We start from the raw sequence: 15,277 nt of genomic DNA, 5'->3' as shown, positions 1-15,277 counted from the left end.
CTAGATCTATACCAATAGTAATAATTAACATTTCTTGAATGCTCAACCCATTTTAATGCTCACAGCATCCCCAAGAAGAGTGTATTATTAGCATCCTCACTTTCAAAAATGATGTTAATTTACATCTCAAGGACACTAACTGCTATTTTGAAGTTTCATTACACTAAGGATGAAGACACTATTCTACAAGCATCCAGAAACTTGGACAAACAAAAATTCTTCATTCAATTCAAAAGATATAAAATCAGAAGGTGATTTGATTTTTCAGTAGACAAACAAATGTGCAGAGGCAAATGGTCACAGTGAAACATACATCTCAATTTGTTCATGCACCAGAAGTGTATATATGGTGAAATGGTAGACGTTCTGCTAACATGCCCTTTTGAGTTTCTCAGTTCTTGTGTAGAGATATAGGTGCCATTCTGGGGTTAGCTAAAGCCAGGAGGGGGACAGTTTCTGATCTTTATTTCAATTAGAGCAGAACATTTTTCTTTGGCGGAGGTGGTATAGACGCTGGGCTCCTGACAGTGATTTGTATTAAAGTGGCTCCACTGAATACAAAAGTTAGGAAACATGATTTTTAGAGAACTATCTTATTGCTGTATAATCATACCATTTGGAAGTTTAGGATTCTCCCCTTTACTTGTTGATTTGAAAGTCTAAAATGTTACACAGGCTTCTGATAAATCAGCTGCCTTTTAGCTTTCTGTGCTCATTTCTCTACTAGTACAAACAGCCTCCCACACCCATCTGTTATGTGATTTAGTTGAAAAGCAGTTTAAAAAGTAATTTTGTGCAAAATGCCACTTCCCTTGATATCTTCAATACCTATTATGGGACTTTCAGAGATCAGAAAGTGTTTTGAAAATTTTCAGATTTTAGAGCAGCACTTTGAATGTAATGTGTGGCACTGGTCTTACGAGAGGGCACAGAAATAAAGGTAGTGTGCAATTCCCAAGCCCTGGCTTTCCCTCTTCTTTCATGAACATGGGTTTACCTTAACTTACACTCGAACTTTTGCAACCCTTTTAGCGCAGTAATTATTTGGTAAATTGCTCATGCTCCTGGCTGGGATATTCACCTTCCGTGTCTTCAGTCACCTTGATTTTCAAGCTCCATTGGAAAAGATTACATAGGTAGCAATAGACATATTCATTGCCTCTTCAGAAGGATCATCGCCTTCGTATTGATTTGCATTTAATTACTTAGAAAAGTAGGAATTTTTAATCCAAAAAAAGTGTTTTAGACAATGTAATGACCCCCTGCGATTTTGAAAATATGAATTGCACAGTTTAAGGTTCAGTGACATTGAGTGTTATCTATATATCACTATTTTGCCCAAGATGTTGATGTTTCAACTCTAATATGTCTAATGCTCACTTTATCAATCTAAAGGTATTTGCCATCCTTTGAGATGAGAGGCATCACAACTAAGTGTAAGATCTTAATTGTATTCTATTAATTAAGTGCTAAATTGATATTTGGCAACTTGGATGAATTAAAGGCAAAAGTTTACACATGACACAGCAGCTCAAACTGCTTTGTGACTGCAAATCTAATTTTAAAAATGTTCCTTGTCTATACTGCTCTCCTTTTCTTGATACTGAACTTAATCTCCCAAGTGCCAAACTCCATTTTAGAATTTTACTTTATAATATACAACTCATTATGAGATGCAAAATCCTTTGCTTCAATGAACAGCCTTTGAGTGTCAATAAAAATATTAAATGTAATTTTTATCAAGAAGTATGACCCAGAGGCATGTCAGGATTAAATGAATAAAAAGTACCAAACATCAGTATGAATTGACCTGCAGAAGGTCTCAGAGGTGAGGTCAAGAACTCAGTGCAGAGAGACAAAAAGAAAAAAAAAAGGCCTCATTTTTTGACAGAGAAAATCAATGTCACTGAAGATGATATTACAAAGTATGCACTACTCTTAACAAGGTAAGTATTGCCAAAAATGGTGAAAAGTGTCAAGATACATTTTCAAGGATGTAAAAGTTAGGGATCTTTTTTCTTATTCTTACAAATTATTTGGTAGGGGTGAAAAAATAATTTGAGGTGTAATCTATCATTGCATGTAATTTTTAGGAAACCACAAGGTCAGTATGGTCCACAGGAACTGAATTTCAGGGAATCATCCAGATTTGTTAGGAGCTTCCCACCTATAGCCTATGATTTTATAAAGCTTTTTGAAATCTTGTGCACATAGCAAAATGCTGTGGGCCTACGTTTAGAAAGAGAAAGGGGATCTTTTTCTTTTTTCTTCTCCTTTTTCATCCTTAATCTTTGGCAAGTGTGCATGGCAGGAGTGTGGCAGGATTAGTTTTGTTCTCTTAGAGATCTAGGCAGTTAATCGGTACAATCCAGCAGAACAGTATTCTCTCCAAGAGCAGGTAAGGCCATCCTGCAGAGGCAGACATGATTTTGGTAAAACTACATGGAGCCAGACTCTAATGAACCAAACATGTGCAAGATAGGTTGGAACAAAGCCACCAATACTAGTAAAAATAAAGGACTCCATAGAGTAGTCTATGTTTGAATGGCTCTAAACTGAGAACTAAATAAGCCAGTCAGAGAAAGATAAATATCAAATGATCTCACTCATTTGTGAAATATAATGAACAACATAAACTGATGGAAAAAAATAGAACCAGAGTCATAGAAGCAATTGAATAGACTATCCAACCTCAGAGGGAAGGCGGGGGGTGAAGGAGTAAGAGATCAACCAAAGGACGTGTATGCATGCATATGAGCATAACCAATGGACCTAGAAGGGTGTGGGGGAGTGTGAGAGCATGTGCTAGGGGGGTTGGAGTGGCTGGGGAGAGGTCAATGGGGGAAAAGGGAAACTTATGTAATACTTTAAACAATTGAAATTTAAAAAAAATTCTGACAAATGCTGAAAGTGACCAAATGTAGTAGTTTTAATATTTCAAAAGTTCTACATGAGCTTGATGAGACTGGAAGGGGTCGTTAGTGCATATTGTAAAAGCACGTTAAGCTGCTACCTGACTCAAGTCAAGCAGTTGATAAATATTTCCATCTTCAGTGACTGATGACAGGTGATTACTTTAGAAGTTTGATTTGCACTAAAGATGCTTGATTTAATTTACAGTACTGTGTTGAGTATTGTGTTTCAAATGATGGCAATGGAACATCACTAGCATCTAAATCTGCTGGTTTTCGTTAGAAAATGCTCTGCTTGCCCTTCATAATCACAGAACTTAAAAATTACCTGAAATAATTTAAAGTATGCCATACTGTATTATAATAGAACCTTCAAAATTATTTACACATGTACATAAATATGCACACATGTGTGCACATATACATACACATGCATAGCATGTCTCTTCACATTTCAATAAATATGATTTTTAGTAATACACACACATTATTCTTTTTACTCTTTTTTCTGTCCAGAATTATTCATAATACCTTCTGTACCAATTACATTTTTTTAATTTTAGGAAAGCAATATTCTTAAAGCTTTTTAATAATATATATACATAACACTATTTTTAGGAAAACTGTACGAATAAAATTGATTTGAGTTTTATGTTTATATTAATGATACTTGAATTTTAGTTTTAGTCAGAGACTCAAATAGTTCTTCATTTATTTGTTGGGAGTTATTTTTCAAACAGGTTACTGCTCTGAATATTTTCCTGTGTGTTATCCTATCTAATAATAGAGTAATATGCAAATTAGGCATCACTCCGCGACAAAATGGCGGCCCCCATACCCACAAGATGGCAGCGCCCAGTCCCCTCATCCCCGCTGCTGGAGTGTCTGGCCTGTCCCACCAGAAAACAGAGCACTGAGAGCAGGGCATAGTTGCTTCCTTAGTGCTGTGGCAGCGGGAAGCCGCCAGGCCCTGCACACATGGAGCCAGCGGAGGAGCAGGGCCATCGCCGGGAAGATCTGGAAGCCGCCAGGAGCCGGCGGAGGACCAGGGCCCGTCGCCGCGGCGATTGGGAAGCCGCCTGGAGCAGGTGGAGGACCAGGGCCCGTCACCTCGGTGATCGGGAAGCCCAGGAGCCAGGGGAGGACCAGGGCCCGTCGCCGTGGCGATCGGGAAGCCCAGAAGCCTGCAGAGGAGCTGGGCCTGTTGCGCGGCGATCTGGAAGCCGCCTGGAGCTGGTGGAGGACCAGGGCCCGCGCCCCCGGCGATCTGGAAGCCGCCTGGAGCCGGTGGAGGACCAGAGCCCGTCGCCGTGGCGATCGGTAAGCCGCCTGGAGCCGGCGGAGGACCAGAGCCCGTCGCCGTGGTGATCGGGAAGCCCAGGAGCCCATGGAGGAGCAGGGCCCGTCGCCGCGGCAATTGGGAAGCCGCCAGGAGCTGGCTGAGGAGCAGGGCATGGCGTCTTCCCGATGGTCGCTGTGGCGATCAGGAAGACTCCAGTGCCAGCAGAGCAGGGCATGGCGGCTTCCTGATCTTGGCAGCTGGGAAGCCGCCAGGCCCTGCAAAGCCGGGCCTGGCGGCTTCCTTAGTGCGGCAGTGGCAGGGAAGTCCCCAGACATGGCAGACAGAGCTAGACAGCAGGGCTTTGGATCTTCCTTAGTGCTCCAGTGGCGGGGAAGTACCCAGACATGGCAGACAGAGCCCAGACAGCAGGGCTTGGGGGCTTCCTTAGTGTGTCCATGTCTGGGAAGCCCCTAGGCTGGGCAGACAGAGCACACTGCAGGGCATTGGGGCTTCCTTCACATGGCACATGGCGGCAGCAGGCAGAGAGCGACAGCAGGGCATGGGGGCTTCATCTCCATGGCTGCAGGGAAACCTTCAGGCCCGCAGAGAGCAAAGAACCATGGGGAGTGGGCCTAAGCCATCAGTAGGACAACCCTGAGAGCTCCTGGATTGTAGAGGGTGCAGGTTGGGCTGAGGGACCCCCGTGCACGAATTTCGTGCACCGGGCCTCTAGTGATCACATAAAAGAGCTAAATTGTGCCCAGCCAGTGTAACTCCATGGTTGAGCTTCGACTTATGACCAGGAGGTCCCAGTAGGGAATAGGCCCAGGTTGTTGGCTCGATCTCCAACGTGGGGTGTGCAGGAGGCAACCAATCAATAATTCTCTCTCATCATTGCTGTTTCTATCTCTCTCTCCCTCTCCCTTCCTCTCTGAAAGCAATAACAATATATATATTTTTAAAAGTTAAATTGTCTCTTTTCCTTGTCCACAGAAACAGATATTTTCATGTGTATTAGTCATCAGAGATTGTTCTGTTTCTTTCTTCAATATAATTAAATTATTCTTTCATTGATGATTTCTGGCAGGTAAAGCAATAAAGTAAATGATGTACCATGAGACATTATGTTTAAAATAATCCTAGAATATGGAAAACACATAAGCTGAAAATTCCAGTTTAGGGCAAGAAAAATTTTCTGTAAGTTTCATAGTTAAAAATAAAAGATTAAATAAAGTTATACTTTTAAATTATTAAAATTGCACATGATAATTATAGCTACTTTTTATTCCTGTGATGTACTATTCATGCCAACTACTGTTCTAATTTGGAGGTTATTATTCCTGAAAAAAATATGAGTCATATTCAGTGACTTCTGGTTGTATCATTTGTAGCAACACAGGCAACTGGCAAGAATTAGACTGAGAGAGAAAAGAAAGGATGGTTGATAAACTCCTCTGAGAATGGGTGAGTATGAAATATCATCCGAACTTTTTATGTACATTGTACTATAGTTTTCTGATAAGAGTAATAATGTTTTCACAAAGGATGAAAATAAAATAATCATAAATCATCTTTAAACTTGGAAATCACTGCTCTAGAACAGTACACTTTAGAAGAGTGTTTGACACCACTTGGAATTCACTTCCAAATGGCTGGAAACTGTATGAGTGTTTGAAAACATGTGGAAATCACTGATAGAAATGCAGAAATAGTGTAGAACAGAGTTTAACAAAACTTGGACACATATTGCAGATGTTGCTCATATTTTCTAAACCTAAATTCTGTTAGAAGAAACTGGTAGAAATAGTTGATTTTTGTGTATAGCAAAAGATAGGAGTCCAATTTCATTTTTTTTGCATGTGTATATCTAGTTTTCCAAGTGCCATTTGTTAAAGAGAATATCCTTTCCCTATTACGTGTTCCTGACATCCTTGTTGAAGATCTTAATATTTCTGGGCTCTGTATTCTAGTCCATTGTTGTATGTCTGTCTATACAGTTTTAAATATTCTAACTCTGTAGCACATTTTGAAATCAGAAAGTATGATGCTTATAAGTTTGCTTTTACTTCTCAAGACCACTTTGGCTATTCAGGATCTTTTATAGTTCCATATAAATTTTAAGATTGCTTTTAGTATATCTGTAAAAGATGTAATTGGTATTTTAATAAGGAGTGCATTGAAACCAGGGAGTGTTTTGGATAGTATGGATATTTTGACAAAAATAAACCAAAATGGATTAAGACTAATGTAAAACCTGAAACTGTAAAACTCCTCAAAGCATACCAATACATAAGGGAGAAGCTTCTTGACATTGGCCTTGACAAAGATTCTTTGGATTTGGCACCAAAAGCAAAGACAACAAAACCAAAAATAGACACCTGGGACTATATCAAGCTAAAAACTTCTGTACAGCAAAAGAATACAATCAACAGAATAAAAATGCAACCTATGGAATGGGAAAAAATTTGCAAATGATATATCTAATAAGGGATTAATTTCCAAAATATATAAATATCTCCTACAACAAAAAAGAAAAAGCAAAACAAAAAATAACCCATTTAAAAATGAACAAATGTTTTGAATAGACATGTATCCAAAGAGAAAATTCAAATGGCTACATTGAGGGATCATCTCATACCTGTTAGGGTGGCTATCCTATCTAATAAAAGGGTAATATGCAAATTAACCATCACTGCATCACAAAGATGGAGGCACCCATAACCTCAGCCTTGCCGGAGTCCCCCAGTCCTGGGGGGGCTGCCAACTGAGAGTGGGCAGCGTGAGCAGCCTGGCGGAATGTTTGCTTCATTGCCACGGCAATGCCCCAGCCACAGAGGGCCTCTGGGGGACAGGGGGGCTGGCCCACAACCTCTGTGGCTGAGCTCAGGCCCGGAGAGGAGACAGTGAGCCCACTCGCAGCCTCCATGACCGATCGCCAGCCCAGAGTGAAACGTTGACAGCAAGTCCTTTCAGTATAATTGGGGCATTAGAAGCCCACAGAATGATAATTTCCTTTTTTATGAAACACATAACTCTGACACATTATTTACAATTAAATAAGTTCCATATATTTTGACATTCTACAGCCCTGGAAAGTTACGTATAATGATCAGCAAAGTGAGAAGATGAAAAGAATTTTTAGGCTTGCCCTAACCGGTTTGGCTCAGTGGATAGAGCGTTGGCCTGTGGACTGAAGGTTCCCAGGTTTGATTCTGGTCAAGGGCATGTACCTTGGTTGCAGACACATCCCCAGTAGGGGGTATGCAGGAAGCAGCTGATCGATGTTTCTCTCTCATTGATGTTTCTAACTATCTATCCCTCTCCCTTCCTCTCTGTAAAAATCAATAAAATATATTTTTTTTCAAAAAGAATTTTTAGGCTTTTAAAGATGTAACTAATTTTTGTCTAGAAGACACATCAATTCAAAAAGTAATGGTTTTATTGTCCTATAGGACATTAGCTAGATTGTATCTAATTTAGCAGTTTTACTTCAGGCTTTCATCTTTGGCAATCTCCTTTGAAAAGTATTATCATCCTGCCAGTTCCTTCACTGAGTTAAACAGAACTTTTGCATCTGCTATTATGTATTTGAATAAGAATTATGTATTTAACACATGCAAAATTTTTTTTGACACAATAAAACAGAAGATCATTTGATTCTTCCCTGGAACACAGAAAAGCACACACTTGAATCATTGGTGTGGCTTTGGCTAATTTTCCAAATATTGTTAATAAAATTAATGTAGGGATCTTCACAGAGCCAAGAATTCTCTCTTTCAGGCCTACATATTCAGCATCTCCAAGGAGGAGGTCTGTTATTCTGTGTTTTGTTTTGTTTTGTTTTGTTTTTTAATACTCACCAGAGGATATTTTTTCACTGCTTTTTAGAGAGAGTGGACCAGAGGAAGAGGGAGAGGGAGAGGAAGAGGGAAAAGGAGAGGGACAGGGAGAGGATCCACTCGTGTCCAAGGGCAGCCCCTCGCCAGCAGTCCAGCCTCTGCGCGTGAGCTGTAAACACCTTTTCTGACTGCTCATTGGCAAAGCTCCCTGTACACCACTCGCAGTGTTCTTGGTAACTTGGGTAATAAGAATCCAAGAATTTGATCTAGGGTTTTTCCACCTCACTCCTGGAGGAAAAACCAAAGGTCCGCTGCTGGAGAGCTAAGAAATGTCATATCCTGCCCTAGCCGGTTTGGCTCAGTGGATAGAGCCTCAGCCTGCCGACCTCAGGGTCTGGGTTCGATTCTGGTCAAGGGCATGTATCTAGGTTGCAGGCTCCTCCCTGGCTGGGGCCCAGGTCAGGGCTCATGCAGGAGGCAACCAGTCGAAGTGTCCCTCTCACATTGATGTTTCTCTCTGTCTTTCCCTCTCTCTTCCATGATCTCTAAAAATCAATGGGAAAATATCCTCAGGTGAAGATAAAAATGAAAGAAAGAAAGAAATGTCATATTCTATGAAAGAGACATCTTGAAAATGCCTAAAGAAAGTTGTCATTTTTTCATGGTGAAGGGACTGGAGTCTGTGTTGATGAAAACACCTTGGTGGCTGCAGCAGCTAGCAGTGGCAGCAGCTGCGGGGTGATGGGGGTGGCACCTTCCCCTGATCAGCCAGATTACCTCCTGCAGAGGGAGGCCTACTAATGGCTTAGACCCGCAGGGAGCCATCAGTAGGACATCCGCTAAGGGCTCCTGGACTGTGAGAGGGGGCAGGGTGGGCTGAGGGACCCCCCGAGTGCACAAATTTCATGCACCGGGCCTTTATTCTATACTAGAGGCCCAGTGCATGATTGAATCATGCACGTGTAGGGTCCCCTACATGCTTTCGCTTTTCGCGGTGGAGCTGGGTGCCTGTCCGTTGGTGCACCAGGTCTTTCAGAAGCCTCCACCTGAAAGGCCTGCTGCCGGAGCAGACAGGCACTCAGCTCTCCCACTTTTAATGGTCCACGGCCACTGAGGGGGGCTACCCTGCTGTTGAGAGGCGCAGGGGGTGGGACTCTTGCCCCCTGTGCCTCTCAACGGCCAGATCCACGGCCACTGAGGGGGCCTGCCACGGACACCTGGCTACCCTGCCATTGAGAGGCACAGCTGGGTGTCCGCGGCAGGCCCCCTCAGCAGCCGCGGATCTGGCCGTTGAGAGGCACAGGGGGCGGGAGTCCTGCCCCCTGCGCCTCTCAACAGCAGGGTCACCCCCCTCAGTGGCAGCAGATCCGTGCCTCTCAATGGCTGGATAGGCCACCCAGAGTCCCGCCCCCCAGCCTCCCGCCGCCCAATCGTGGGTGTAGCGGAGTGATGGTAATTTACATGTTACTCTATTATTAGATAGTATATATAAAAGGCCAATATGCAAAGTGTCCCCTCGGGAGTTCAACCGAGAGAATGGGAGTTGATTGTTTGCTATGATGTGCGCTGACCACCAGAGGGCAGTGCAGAACATGGAGGGTGACCAGTGTCAGTGGCAGGGTGCTGAGGGAGTGAGGGAAGCTGCAAGGTGGCAGGGTGCTGGTGGTGAGGCATGGGTGGTGAGGGAAGGAGGAGGCATGGAGGTGGGGAAGTGGGGAATCTGATAGGCCTTGATCACCGGCCAGGCCTAGGAACCCTACCCGTGCACAAAATTTGTGTACTGGGCCTCTAGTTATGTAATAAAGGGATAAAAAATGCAGATAAGGATGTGAATAAATTGTAACTCTTATACATTGTTGCTGGGAATGTAGAATGATGCAACCAAAAAACAGCATGTAGGTTCTTTAAAAAGTTTAAAAATAAAATTATGATATAATCCAGGAATCCCTCTGGAGTATATATTGAGAATAATTAAAATCTGAATCTCAAATAAACACCTAAGCTACCATGTTCACTGGAGTATTATTCACAATACCCAAGATGCAGAAACAAACTAAATGTCTACCAACAGATGAATAGATAAAAAAATGTGATGTATACATACAAAGGTAGTTTATTTTAAAGTTTCTTTAGAAATAAGAAAAATCTTGTTATTTGCAACAATTATGGATGAACATAGAGGATAGTATGCGAAGTTAAATAAGCCGATCACAGGAGGATAAATATTAAGTTTCCACTTATCCAAAATAGTCAAACCTATAGAAGCAGAGAATAGAATTGTGATTGCCAGAGGCTAGGGAGAGGAAAAATTGGGAAGTGTTTCTCAATGGGCATGAAGTTTCAGTTACGCAAGATTAATAAGTTCCAGGTGTATAGTTAACAATGTGGTATTGTGCACTTTAAAATATGTTAACAGGGTCGATCTCATGGCAATTGTCCTAACACACACACACACACACACACACTGCAAAAGAGTACAAGGAAATGTTTGGAGGTGATGGATATATTTAATACCTTGATTTGGTGAAAATATCACAAGTGTTTGCATATGTCCTAATTCATCAAGATGAATAAATCAAATGTATACAATTAATTTTATAGCAATTGAACCTCAATAAAGTTTTTTAAATTGAACTTATTGGGTGACATTAGTTCACTAAAGCATACAAGTTTCAAGTGTACAACTCAAAATAACATCATCTTCACACTCCATTTTGCACCCATCACCCCAAACAAAGTCTCTTTCTGTCCCCATTTTCCCCTACTTTGCCCATGTCCACCTACCCTCCTTTCCCTCTGGCTATCACCACACTGTTGTCTGTGTCTATGTGTGATTAAATATCCTATATAATAAATAGGTGATATGCAAATTGACCGTCATGCCCTCGCACACAAGATGGCCACCCCCATGTGGTCACAAGATGGCCACCCCCATGTCATCACAAGATGGCCACCACAAGATGGCCAGCAGGAGAGGGTAGTTGTGGGTGATCAGGCCAGCAGGGGAGGGCAGTTAGGGGTGACCAGACCATCAGGGGAGGGCAGTTGTGGGTGATCAAGCCAGCAGGGGAGGCAGTTGGGGGCAACCAGACTGGCAGGGGAGGGCAGTTGGGGGTGATCGGTCCAGCAGGGGACGGCAGTGGGGGCAATCGGGCCAGCAGGGGAGGGCAGTTGGGGGCGATCAGGCTGGCAGGGGAGGGCAGTTGGGGGCAATCGGGCTGGCAGGGTAGCAGTTAGGCATCAATCAGGCTGGCAGAGGGGTGGTTAGAGTATGATCAGGCTGGCAGGCAGAATCAGTTAGGGGCGATCAGGCAGGAAGGCAGGCAGTCAGGCAAGTGGTTAGGAGCCAGCAGTCCCGGATTGCGAGAGGGATGTCTGACTGCTGGTTTAGGCCTGATCCCACAGGGGAGGCCTAAACCGGTAGTCAGACATCCCCTGAGGGGTCCCAGATTGGAGAGGGTGCAGGCTGGGCTGAGGGACACACACCCCCGTGCATGAATTTTGTACACTGGGCCTCTAGTATATATATATTTGCTTAATACCTCACCTTCTTTCATTCAGTCCTCTAACACCCCTCCCCTCTGACAGCTGTCAGTCTGTTCCATGTATCCATGCTTCTTTCTATTTTGTTTGTCAGTTTACTTTGCTCATTGGATTTCACATATAAACGAGATCAAATGGTATTTCTATTTCTCTAACTAGCTTATTTCACTTAGCATAATAATCTCCAGGTCCATCCATACTTTTGAAAATACAAGATTTTCTTTTTTATGGCCTAGTACTATTCCATTCTGTAAATGTATCACAGCTTTTTTTATCCACTCATCCACTGATGGGCACTTTCGCTATTTCTAGATCTTGGTTATTGTAAACAATGCTGCAATGAACATAGAGGTGCACATATTATTTCAAATGAGTTTCAAGTTTTAATAAATTCATTTAAAAATGAAAGGAAATAAATGATAAACACAGCATGTATGATAACATTTACTCTAGTGAAAAGGCAAGATCAGACAGAGGAAGATCATAGAGGCAAATATACTAGTATGTTACTAGTTCTGGGTTGGGTGGTAAATTTATGGTCAAATTAACAAGAAGACCATGAACCAATTTAATTCTAAGCACCTGAAGGCCAATCATAAATACAGAAATAAGTGAATTACACATATCTGGGTATACACACAAACATTCACACAGAGAGGCAGAGAGAATGTACAATGGGGATATTATCTTACACAGTGCTTCTCAACCTTTACTACCTATGTATTCTTAATATCAGGAGATTAAACTGCTAAAATCACATAGCCTGACATGGGAAACTTTGTGGGAGGTGCACATGTTCATTATCTTGATTGTGGTTATGGCTTCACAAGTATAAAAAAATGTCAAATCTTATAAAATTATTTACTTTATATAGGTGCAGTTTATTTTAATGAAAGTATAGATTAATAAAGCTATTAAAATAAAAATTTAACAAATATAAAAATAATCAGGTAGCCTGAAGTATGAGAGCAAGCACAAGAGTCCCAAGTTTATATTAAAATTTTATTTGAAAAACAATGATGAAATACCACTACTCACCTATTAGAATGGCCAAAATTCAGAACACTGACAACACCAAATCTTTGCAAGGTTGTGGGGCAACAGAAACTCTCATTCATTGCTGCTGGGAATGCAAAATGATACAACCACTTTGGTAGACAGTTTGGCCATTCCTTACAATGATCCAGCAATCAGACTCCTTGATATTTACCCAAAGGTGTTGAAAATGTATGTCCACACAAAAACCTGCACACAGGTGTTTACAGCAGGTTTATTCATCAAACCTGTCCTCAGGAGGTGAATGGATAAATAAACTGCGGCATTCCCAGTCAATGGAATATAATTCAGTACTACAAAAAAATGAGCTATCAAGCCATTAAAAGACATAACAGAATCTTAAATGCATATTACTAAGTGAAAGAAACCAATCAAAAAAGGTTACATACTGGCCTTAGCCAGCTTGCCTTAGTGGATAGAGCGTCAGCCCTCAGACTGAAGGGTCCCTGGTTGAATTCTGGTCAAGGGCACATACCTTGATTGCAGACTCTATCCCCTGGTCTGGCCCATGTGGGAAGCAACCAGTATATGTGTCTCTCTCACATGGATGTTTCTCTCTCTCTGTCTCTCCTCCCCCCCTCTACTCTCTCTAAAAAAATCAATGAAAAATATCCTCAAGTAAGGATTTTTTAAAAAAGGTTACTTACTGTATGATTTCACCTTTACGACATTCTGGAAAAGGCACAACTATAAAAACAATAAAAAGTTCAGTGGTTTCCAGAGGTGCAGAAAAGGGGGTGAATTGGCAAAGCACAGAGGATTGTTAAGGCAGTGAAAATACTCTACATGATACCATAATGGTGGATACATGTCATTGTACATTTGTCCAATCCCATAAACAACACTTACTTGGGGCTATGAAAAGGAGGGGGAACCCTTTTGGCGTGGCTCAGTGGTTGAGCTTAGACCTATGAACCAGGAGGTCACAGTTTGATTCCCAGTCAAGGCACATGCCCTGGTTCAGTGGTCGGCAAACTCATTAGTCAACAGAGCCAAATATCAACAGTACAACGACTGAAATTTCTTTTGAGAGCCAAATTTTGTAAACTTAAACTTCTTCTAATGCCACTTCTTCAAAATAGACTCGCCCAGGCCGTGGTATTTTGTGGAAGAGCCACACTCAAGGGGCCAAAGAGCCGCATGTGGCTCGCGAGCCGCAGTTTGCTGACCACGGCCCTGGTTGCAGGCTCTATTACCAGTAGGGAGTGTGCTGGAGGCAGCTGATCAATGATTCTCTCTCATCATTGATATTTCTAACTCTCTTCCCCTCTCCCTGCCTCTCTAAAATCAATGAAAATATATTTTTTAAAAGAAAGAAAATGAGGGGAAAATGACATTTATCCTGCTTGAACATAATAAGTCCAATATTCCTTCTAAATATTCTAATTGAGACTTTGCGATAAAATGTACTAATAAACCAAAGTTTTAGCTTATGAGACTTTGTCAAATATAGGGTTTTATTGCACTAATTTAGAATATACCTTAGAATTATAGATATATAGTATTATTGATTTTAGAATGTTTGGTTCATAGGAGCATGAATGGTTTTAACCCTGAGCACCCCATTTACTGTTGAGGAAAATGAATCTCCCGAGTGAACAGCATATGCATAACTGTACTAGAACCTAAATATTGTTTCCCCTATGTTTTTTTCTGCTCATCACACTGCTTCAGTATTAAGTGCACAATAAAAGCCTCAATTCTTCCTAGTTGAAAAACTTTTAATTTTTAGGTATAATACATAATAATGAATATATAGGGAGATTCAACGGTTTTTTAAAATATATTTTTTTATTGATTTCATAGAGGAAGGGAGAGGGAGAGAGAGATAGGAACATCAATGATGAGAATCATCCATCTGCTGCCTCCTGCAGGCCCCTCACTGGGGATCAAACTGCAATCCGGACATGTGCCCTGATCAGGAATTGAACCATGACCTCCTGGTTCATAGGTCGACACTCAACCACTGAGCCATGCCGGTCAAAGGTTAATATATGTGAACTCCAGAAAGTTAGAATTACAATGTGAATTGATTTGCACCACCAAAAATTTATTAAATTTTACTTGATATTGGCAAAATACTTCACATAATAAACTACTTTACTCTTATTTTTCCTGTTTTACTTTTTGGTGCTAGGTAAAATAGGTAGAGCTTTTCAAAATCTATTTTACCTTTCTAAATCTTGCCTTAATAATAATGATAAATCAGATACCGTAAAGGTTGAACTAAAAAAATGTTGGAGTTGATTTTCCCAATTTTTCCATTGGGCTAACCTGATAAGTAAACAACACCATCTGTACAGAATGCACAGCATGTTCACACCATTACAATACCGATTCCTTGTAACCTTTGTTAAAGTTCATGTCTGTGACATGTGAACACTGTTTTCTGGATTATTGGGAAATATATGCCTAATTAGAGTTGAAAATGAGATCTTTTTTTTGTGTTTGGTATTTGAGCACATGTCCAATTTAATAGGCTTACATGTCATATACATATTTTGAATGACAAGATGTAATATACTGAATTACATCTATAATAGATTATTGATGGAAAATTATAGTCCTGCTTTTGAAATCTATTACCTTTCTAGAAAATATATCTGCATTTTCATGCACTGTACCTGCTCTTCCTATGCATACCT

This window comes from Cnephaeus nilssonii (assembly GCF_951640355.1).
Source record: "Cnephaeus nilssonii genome assembly, chromosome: X".
Classification (NCBI taxonomy): domain Eukaryota; kingdom Metazoa; phylum Chordata; class Mammalia; order Chiroptera; family Vespertilionidae; genus Cnephaeus; species Cnephaeus nilssonii.
The sequence above is the reverse complement of the archived record's forward strand: the minus strand, read 5'-3'. Positions refer to the sequence as shown.